We start from the raw sequence: 10,780 nt of genomic DNA, 5'->3' as shown, positions 1-10,780 counted from the left end.
TTTCTTTGGATTCCTCAGTTAGAAAAAAAAGTTTGTCGAAATTGGACGTTAGGTACTATATTTAATAAATATGATATGAATCCTATAAATTAAAATGATTAACTTGGGTGCAACCAATTAGCTTAATTTCTCAAAGATAAAATTATATTTCAACAAAATAATGTTGCAGGAATGCAGCTGTTTCTACAGAAATGATTTCAGAACAATCTGAGATGGTCATGGCTTACTGAAATGACATCAACGACCAAACCACCCATTCATGCCAATAAAGCATTTATTGAATTGAATTAAGAGAGAGACGGAGAGATAGCCATTGAGGCTGCAGCTTAACCAGTATCTGGTCCAGGACGAAAGGAGGCAAGGAAAGGAAGCTAGTGGACTTCAGAAGGGGGCAGAAAGTTGATGATGGAACTTGGATGTTAAGGAGAGAGACTACTGAGAGAGAGACAGACTGGCAGTGAGGTGGGGTGCCAGGCAACAACGTCACGCAGAGACTGATGCATCCTGAGTACTTCAGGAGACGTCACCACATCACAAAGCTCTGTTTCAGACACAGTACAGAGGCAGGAGAGAAGACAATGCCCCTGCACACACACACACACACACACACACACACACACACACCACACACACACACACACACACACACACACGGCACTGGGCCAACCTTCAGGAGGACAGCACAGTGGCAGGAAGCAGCAGTGATGTATTCTGGGGGCTGACGGTGACAGACTACAAATCTCTCCCCTTAAGGAAGCATGATTACTAATCTCTCTGTAGAATTATATCATGACGCACTCATCTGTTCAGTCAGACAGGATTTAGCTCAGAATGAAGAGAACCACAGAGAGCAGCATTCTCCAGACCTCTAGAATGAGTAGCCCGACCGGGCCGGTCTATGGCTGTGTCCCTAATTGTACCCTATCCCCTTCACAGTGCACTACAGTGCCCTATGGGCCCTAGCAAGGTCAAAAGTGAAATATAAAGGGAATAGAGGGCTGTTCGGGACGCATTGTAGTCACTGTATTCCTTGGCTTGTTCGAATCAACTCTGAGTGAAGCTAAGTGGTGACGACTGCAGCTCTCATGTTGCGTTTAATCTCCTCCTCTGATGATGGCTCCAAACGTCAGTCTCTTATCTCTTCACTCGCTCAGCCCGGCCAACTTTCACAGTACCACTTCCTGTTCGTCGTCGCCTTGGTGACAGAGTCTGGTGTTTCCACCACAGAGCGGAGTGAGCAAGCTCCGTGCCCCGGTGGACAGGAAGTGGGAGAGGAACTCAGTCAGCACACGGAGGCTTCTCTCTCCCTCTCTCACAACACCCTCTGACAGACAGGCCCACAGCTCTCTGAACGACACAGCTCTCTGACAGACAGGCCCACAGCTCTCTGAACGACACAGCTCTCTGACAGACAGGCCCACAGCTCTCTGACAGACAGGCCCACAGCTCTCTGACAGACAGGCCCACAGCTCTCTGACAGACAGGCCCACAGCTCTCTGACAGACACAGCTCTCTGACAGACACAGCTCTCTGACAGACACAGCTCTCTGACAGACACAGCTCTCTGACAGACAGGCCCACAGCTCTCTGACGGACAGGCCCACAGCTCTCTGACAGACACAGCTCTCTGACAGACACAGCTCTCTGACAGACACAGCTCTCCGACAGACAGGCCCACAGCTCTCTGAACGACACAGCTCTCCGACAGACAGGCCCACAGCTCTCTGACAGACAGGCCCACAGCTCTCTGACAGACAGGCCCACAGCTCTCTGACAGACAGGCCCACAGCTCTCTGACAGACAGGCCCACAGCTCTCTGACAGACAGGCCCACAGCTCTCTGACAGACAGGCCCACAGCTCTCTGACAGACAGGCCCACAGCTCTCTGACAGACAGGCCCACAGCTCTCTGACAGACAGGCCCACAGCTCTCTGACAGACAGGCCCACAGCTCTCTGACAGACAGGCCCACAGCTCTCTGACAGACAGGCCCACAGCTCTCTGACAGACAGGCCCACAGCTCTCTGACAGACAGGCCCACAGCTCTCTGACAGACAGGCCCACAGCTCTCTGACAGACAGGCCCACAGCTCTCTGACAGACAGGCCCACAGCTCTCTGACAGACAGGCCCACAGCTCTCTGACAGACAGGCCCACAGCTCTCTGACAGACAGGCCCACAGCTCTCTGACAGACAGGCCCACAGCTCTCTGACAGACAGGCCCACAGCTCTCTGAACGACACAGCTCTCTGACCGACCGACCCACAGCCCTCTGACAGACAGGCCCACAGCTCTCTGAACGACACAGCTCTCTGACAGACAGGCCCACAGCTCTCTGAACGACACAGCTCTCTGACAGACAGGCCCACAGCTCTCTGAACGACACAGCTCTCTGACAGACAGGCCCACAGTTTTCTTTATTATAAATTGTATAATAGTGAAGACATCAAAACCATGAAATGACACATATGGAATCATGTAGTAACCAATAAAGTGTTCAACAAATCTAAATATATTTTATATTTGAGATTCTTCAAAGTAGCCACCCTTTGCCTTGATGACAGCTTTGCAAACTCTTGGCATTCTCTCAACCAGCTTCATGAGATAGTCACCTGGAATGCATTTTAATTAACAGGTGTGCCTTGTTAAAAGTTAATTTGTGGAATTTCTTTCCTTCTTAATGCGTTTGAGACAATCAGTTGTGTTGTGACAAGGTAGGAGTAGTATACAGAAGATAGCCCTATTTGGTAAAAGACCAAGTCCATATTATGGCAAGAACAGCTCAAATAAGCAAAGACAGTCCATCATTACTTTAAGACATGAAAGTCAGTCAACACGGATTTTTTTATTTTATTTTTTTAAAGTTTCTTCAAGTGAAGTCGCAAAAACCATCAAGCGCTATGATGAAACTGGCTCTCATGAGGACCATCACAGGAAAGGATGACCCAGAGTGACCTCTGCTGCAGAGGATAAGTTCATTAGAGTTACCAGCCCAAATAAATTCTTCAGAGTTCAAGTAACAGACACATCTCAACATCAACTGTTCAGAGGAGACTGAGTGAATCAGGCCTTCATGGTCGAATTCTTGCAAAGAAACCACTACTAAAGAACACCAATAAGAAGAAGAGACTTGCTTGGGCCAAGAAACACGAGCAATGGACATTAGACCAGTGGACATCTGTCCTTTGGTCTGATGAGTCCGAATTTGAGATTTTTGGTTCCAACCGCCATGTCTTTGTGAGACGCAGAGTAGGTGAATGGATGATCTCTCCATGTGTGGTTCCCACCGTGAAGCATGGAGGAGGTGGTGGTGTGATGGTGCTTTGCTGGTGACACTGTCGTGATTTATTTATAATTCAAGCCACACTTACCCAGCATGGCTACCACAGCATTCTGCAGGAATACACCATCCCATCTGGTTTGCACTTTGCGGGCCTATCATTTGTTCTTCAACAGGACAATGACCCAACACACCTCCAGGCTATGTAAGGGCTATTTGACCAAGAAGGAGAGTGATGGAGTGCTGCATCAGAAGGCCTCCACAATCACCCGACCTCAACCCAATTGAGATGTTTTGGGATGAGTTGGACCGCAGAGTGAAGGAAAAGCAGTCAACAAGTGCTCAGCATATGTGGGAACTCCTTCAAGACAGTTGGAAATTCATTCCAGGTGAAGCTGGTTGAGAGAATGCCAAGAGTGTGCAAAGCTGTCAAGGGAAAGGGTGTCTACTTTGAAGAATCTAAAATATATTTTGATTTGTTTAACACTTTTTTGGTTACTAATTGATTCCATATGTGTTATTTCATAGTTTTGATGTCTTCACTATTATTCCACAATGTAGAAAATAGTAAAAAATAAAGAAAAACCCTTGAATGAGTAGGTGTTCTAAAACTTTTGACTGGTACTGTATATATAGATTTTTAGCAAATATTTTCTTACTTTTAAAATAATTCTGCATTGTTGGTTAAGGGCTTGTAAGAAAGCATTTCACAGTAAAGTCTATATCTGTTGCATTCGGTGCATGTGACAAATAAAATGTGATTTTACACACACCCTTCACTTCTGGTGGGGTCTACTGTACACGCATTGATAGCCACGCAGGGCAACGAGGGCACTAGGATATATACTGTTGGTGACTAAAGATATATTCATTTTAAATCAATGTCATGGTCTCCTCTGGCATAACACATCATATTTCTGTCTGCTCTACGGCATGCTACAGCTACCTGGATGCAGCGGGGACACACACACACACACACACACACACACACACACACTAGAGGGCGCAACAGAGGTCCCAACCCCAACTGTGCACAAAAGATGACCTCTCCTCTCCTGCTTCATCAAGTTGCCCCTCTCCAACCCGACCACCCAAACACAAGAAGTGTGATGGACCATGTGGAAAGACACGCACGTACACCACACACTCTGGATGTGCTCGGCTGGTCCCTGGGGAATCCAGGTCCTTTGTGATATCCCATCTATTCTGTTCTTCACCCATGTTCACCACATACTAGCTGCAGGTCAATCCTGTGGCTATTAATAGGAACAGCCTCTTACGTCACACACAGACCCAGAGAGCGAGGGGTAGAGGGACAGAGGAATAGGCAGCAGGGGAGAGAGCGAGGGGTAGAGGGACAGAGGAATAGGCAGCAGGGGAGAGAGCGAGGGGTAGAGGGACGGAGGAATAGGCAGCAGGGGAGAGAGCGAGGGGTAGAGGGACAGAGGAATAGGCAGCAGGGGAGAGAGCGAGGGGTAGAGGGACAGAGGAATAGGCAGCAGGGGAGAGAGCGAGGGGTAGAGTGACAGAGGAATAGGCAGCAGGGGAGAGAGCGAGGGGTAGAGGGACGGAGGAATAGGCAGCAGGGGAGAGAGCGAGGGGTAGAGGGACGGAGGAATAGGCAGCAGGGGAGAGAGTGAGGGGTAGAGGGACGGAGGAATTGGCAGCAGGGGAGAGAGCGAGGGGTAGAGGGACAGAGGAATAGGCAGCAGGGGAGAGAGCGAGGGGTAGAGGGACGGAGGAATAGGCAGCAGGGGAGAGAGCGAGGGGTAGAGGGACGGAGGAATAGGCAGCAGGGGAGAGAGCGAGGGGTAGAGGGACGGAGGAATAGGCAGCAGGGGAGAGAGCAAGGGGTAGAGGGACGGAGGAATAGGCAGCAGGGGAGAGAGCGAGGGGTAGAGGGACAGAGGAATAGGCAGCAGGGGAGAGAGCGAGGGGTAGAGGGACGGAGGAATAGGCAGCAGGGGAGAGAGCGAGGGGTAGAGGGACAGAGGAATAGGCAGCAGGGGAGAGAGCGAGGGGTAGAGGGACGGAGGAATAGGCAGCAGGGGAGAGAGCGAGGGGTAGAGGGACGGAGGAATAGGCAGCAGGGGAGAGAGCGAGGGGTAGAGGGACGGAGGAATAGGCAGCAGGGGAGAGAACATGATCTCTAACTGTCCAATGCGCTGAATATTTTTTATTTATTTCACCTTTATTTAACCAGGTAGGCTAGTTGAGAACAAGTTCTCATTTACAACTGCGACCAGGCCAAGATAAAGCAAAGCAGTGCGACACAAACAACAACACAGAAACAAGAATAAACAAACATACAGTCAATAACACAATATATATATATATATCACACACAGTGTATGCAAATGAGGTAAGATAAGGGAGGTAAGGCAATAAATAGGCCATAGTGGTGAAATAATTACAATTTAGCAATTAAACACTGGAGTGACAGATGTGCAGAGAATGAATGTTACTGTTGTCGACTTGCTTACGAGCCCTTCCCAATGATGTAGTTTAAAAAGAATAAAGAAATAGTAACGCGAGGAATAAAATAAAATACACAAGCATCGGGCGATATACAGAGAGTACCAGATCAATGTGCAGATGTATGAGGTACATACACGAAGGCAGGGTAAAGTCACTAGGATAGATACCATTGGCTAGAATTCCAGTCAACGCTAGTTAGCATTGGCTCGCGAAACTACCTCTAACTTCCTTGATACTGGACACAGAGACATAACAATGGTACCATCAGTTCATCTGACTCTGGAAGTAGATAAAAATACCTCATTGCCAAAATCCCCAAGTATCCCTTTGTCAAGCCCTGCTATGCATTCACCTGTATTGTGAATGGACCTAGAGCTTCATTTATCCAGTTCGTCAGGAGATTTACCTTTCAAATAAATGACTATCATTGTTGTTTTGTAATTATATTGTTTTTACCAAAGTCAAATGAATACATACATGGCTGTGTCAAAACAATGTACATAACATTTTTATAATGTAATGACATTGAACTCAAAAGATGCCCAACGATTGAACAGAGCAGTAACTGACTTGATCTGTCCGGACCAAGTGCCATTCTGTGACTTAGCTGACTTGATCTGTCTGGACCAAGTGCCATTCTGTGACTTAGCTGACTTGATCTGTCTGGACCAAGTGCCATTCTGTGACTTAGCTGACTTGATCTGTCTGGACCAAGTGCCATTCTGTGACTTAGCTGACTTGATCTGTCTGGACCAAGTGCCATTCTGTGACTTAGCTGACTTGATCTGTCCGGACCAAGTGCCATTCTGTGACTTAGCTGACTTGATCTGTCTGGACCAAGTGCCATTCTGTGACTTAGCTGACTTGATCTGTCTGGACCAAGTGCCATTCTGTGACTTAGCTGACTTGATCTGTCTGGACCAAGTGCCATTCTGTGACTTAGCTGACTTGATCTGTCTGGACCAAGTGCCATTCTGTGACTTAGCTGACTTGATCTGTCTGGACCAAGTGCCATTCTGTGACTTAGCTGACTTGATCTGTCTGGACCAAGTGCCATTCTGTGACTTAGCTGACTTGATCTGTCCGGACCAAGTGCCATTCTGTGACTTAGCTGACTTGATCTGTCCGGACCAAGTGCCATTCTGTGACTTAGCTGACTTGATCTGTCCGGACCAAGTGCCATTCTGTGACTTAGCTGACTTGATCTGTCCGGACCAAGTGCCATTCTGTGACTTAGCTGACTTGATCTGTCTGGACCAAGTGCCATTCTGTGATACTAAACCTGGTATCAGTATCTAAGTCAAAATTCTGGTATCCTGACAACACTAGTATACAAAACAGTAAGAATTCTTACCATGAAAAACACTCACCAGGTGTAGATGAAGGGGAGGAGACAGGTTAATGAAGGATTTTTAAGCCTTGAGACAATTGAGACATGGATTGTGTGTGTGTGCCATTCAGAGGGTGAATGGTCAAGACAAAAGATGAAAGTGTCTTTGAACGGGGTATGGTGGTAGGTGCCAGGCGCACCGGTTTGTGTCAAGAACTGCAATGCTGCTGGGTTTTTCATGCTCAACAGTTTCCTGTGTGTATCATGAATGGTCCACCACCCAAAGGACATGAGGTCAACTTGACACAACTGTGGGAAGCATTGGAGTCAACATGGGCCAGCAACACTGTGTAACGCTTTAGACACCTTGTAGAGTCCATGCCCTGATGAATTGAGGCTGTTCTGAGGGCAACTCAATATTAGGAAGGTGTTCCTAATGTTTGGTATACTCAGTCAGTGTATGCTACACATCAAATCATTTAAATGAACCACTGAAATAGCGCCTACAAAGTGCCCACAGCGGTGTTTAGACAGGCAGGCATTTCTGATCAAAAATGTTTACACTAATTGGTCTTTTGACCAATCACACCTGATCTTTTCACAAGGTCATTTTCAGAGCTGATCTGATTGGTCAAAGTGAGATTTTTTTTTTATCTGAATATGGCAGCCTGACTAAACGTAGCCAATTAGAGCCAACCGCTGTATGTATGATGGTGCTTATTCACCAGAGATGTGTACAGACATTCTAGAAAACAGTATTTCTCAACGTCCTGTCCATGTATGGAGTGCCACAGGTTACTGCCTGGGATGTTGCTGGGCTGCATGTCAACAGTGAGGGTCTCTCTAATCTAAGTCCTATATCCTCAGGGTCTCTCTCTCTCTAATCTAAGTCCTATATCCTCAGGGTCTCTCTCTCTCTAATCTAAGTCCTATATCCTCAGGGTCTCTCTCTCTCTAATCTAAGTCCTATATCCTCAGGGTCTCTCTCTCTCTAATCTAAGTCCTATATCCTCAGGGTCTCTCTAATCTAAGTCCTATATCCTCAGGGTCTCTCTCTCTCTAATCTAAGTCCTATATCCTCAGGGTCTCTCTCTCTCTAATCTAAGTCCTATATCCTCAGGGTCTCTCTCTCTCTAATCTAAGTCCTATATCCTCAGGGTCTCTCTCTCTCTAAACTAAGTCCTATATCCTCAGGGTCTCTCTAATCTAAGTCCTATATCCTCAGGGTCTCTCTAATCTAAGTCCTATATCCTCAGGGTCTCTCTCTCTCTAAACTAAGTCCTATATCCTCAGGGTCTCTCTAATCTAAGTCCTATATCCTCAGGGCTCTCTCTCTCTCTCTAAACTAAGTCCTATATCCTCAGGGTCTCTCTCTCTCTCTAAACTAAGTCCTATATCCTCAGGGTCTCTCTCTCTCTCCAAACTAAGTCCTATATCCTCAGGGTCTCTCTCTCTCTAAACTAAGTCCTATATCCTCAGGGTCTCTCTCTCTCTCAATCTAAGTCCTATATCCTCAGGGTCTCTCTCTAAACTAAGTCCTATATCCTCAGGGTCTCTCTCTCTAATCTAAGTCCTATATCCTCAGGGTCTCTCTAATCTAAGTCCTATATCCTCAGGGTCTCTCTCTCTCTAAACTAAGTCCTATATCCTCAGGGTCTCTCTAATCTAAGTCCTATATCCTCAGGGTCTCTCTCTCTCTAATCTAAGTCCTATATCCTCAGGGTCTCTCTCTAATCTAAGTCCTATATCCTCAGGGTCTCTCTCTCTCTAATCTAAGTCCTATATCCTCAGGGTCTCTCTCTCTCTAATCTAAGTCCTATATCCTCAGGGTCTCTCTCTCTCTAAACTAAGTCCTATATCCTCAGGGTCTCTCTCTAATCTAAGTCCTATATCCTCAGGGTCCTCTCTCTAATCTAAGTCCTATATCCTCAGGGTCTCTCTCTCTCTAAACTAAGTCCTATATCCTCAGGGTCTCTCTCTCTAATCTAAGTCCTATATCCTCAGGGTCTCTCTCTCTCTAATCTAAGTCCTATATCCTCAGGGTCTCTCTCTCTAAACTAAGTCCTATATCCTCAGGGTCTCTCTCTCTCTAATCTAAGTCCTATATCCTCAGGGTCTCTCTCTCTCTAAACTAAGTCCTATATCCTCAGGGTCTCTCTCTCTCTAATCTAAGTCCTATATCCTCAGGGTCTCTCTCTCTCTAATCTAAGTCCTATATCCTCAGGGTCTCTCTCTCTCTAAACTAAGTCCTATATCCTCAGGGTCTCTCTCTCTCTAAACTAAGTCCTATATCCTCAGGGTCTCTCTCTCTCTAAACTAAGTCCTATATCCTCAGGGTCTCTCTCTCTCTAAACTAAGTCCTATATCCTCAGGGTCTCTCTCTCTCTAAACTAAGTCCTATATCCTCAGGGTCTCTCTCTCTCTAAACTAAGTCCTATATCCTCAGGGTCTCTCTCTCTCTAAACTAAGTCCTATATCCTCAGGTCTCTCTCTCTAAACTAAGTCCTATATCCTCAGGGTCTCTCTCTCTCTAAACTAAGTCCTATATCCTCAGGGTCTCTCTCTCTCTAAACTAAGTCCTATATCCTCAGGGTCTCTCTCTCTCTAAACTAAGTCCTATATCCTCAGGGTCTCTCTCTCTCTAAACTAAGTCCTATATCCTCAGGGTCTCTCTCTCTCTAAACTAATTCCTATATCCTCAGGGTCTCTCTCTCTCTAAACTAAGTCCTATATCCTCAGGGTCTCTCTCTCTCTAATCTAAGTCCTATATCCTCAGGGTCTCTCTAAACTAAGTCCTATATCCTCAGGGTCTCTCTCTCTCTCTAAACTAAGTCCTATATCCTCAGGGTCTCTCTCTAAACTAAGTCCTATATCCTCAGGGTCTCTCTCTCTCTAAACTAAGTCCTATATCCTCAGGGTCTCTCTCTAAACTAAGTCCTATATCCTCAGGGTCTCTCTCTCTCTAATCTAAGTCCTATATCCTCAGGGTCTCTCTCTCTCTCTAATCTAAGTCCTATATCCTCAGGGTCTCTCTCTAAACTAAGTCCTATATCCTCAGGGTCTCTCTCTCTAATCTAAGTCCTATATCCTCAGGGTCTCTCTAATCTAAGTCCTATATGCTCAGGGTCTCTCTCTCTCTAATCTAAGTCCTATATCCTCAGGGTCTCTCTCTGTCTAATCTAAGTCCTATATCCTCAGGGTCTCTCTCTCTCTAATCTAAGTCCTATATCCTCAGGGTCTCTCTAATCTAAGTCCTATATCCTCAGGGTCTCTCTCTCTCTAAACTAAGTCCTATATCCTCAGGGTCTCTCTAATCTAAGTCCTATATCCTCAGGGTCTCTCTCTCTCTAAACTAATTCCTATATCTTCAGGGTCTCTCTCTAATCTAAGTCCTATATCCTCAGGGTCTCTCTCTCTCTAAACTAAGTCCTATATCCTCAGGGTCTCTCTCTCTCTAATCTAAGTCCTATATCCTCAGGGTCTCTCTCTCTCTAAACTAAGTCCTATATCTTCAGGGTCTCTCTCTAATCTAAGTCCTATATCCTCAGGGTCTCTCTCTCTAATCTAAGTCCTATATCCTCAGGGTCTCTCCTCTAAACTAAGTCCTATATCCTCAGGGTCTCTCTCTCTGTAAACTAAGTCCTATATCCTCAGGGTCTCTCTCTCTAATCTAAGTCCTATATCCTCAGGGTCT

This window comes from Salmo salar, chromosome 29 (genome assembly GCF_965601325.2).
Source record: "Salmo salar chromosome 29, fSalSal1, whole genome shotgun sequence".
Classification (NCBI taxonomy): domain Eukaryota; kingdom Metazoa; phylum Chordata; class Actinopteri; order Salmoniformes; family Salmonidae; genus Salmo; species Salmo salar.
Note: the sequence above shows the minus strand (reverse complement) of the source record.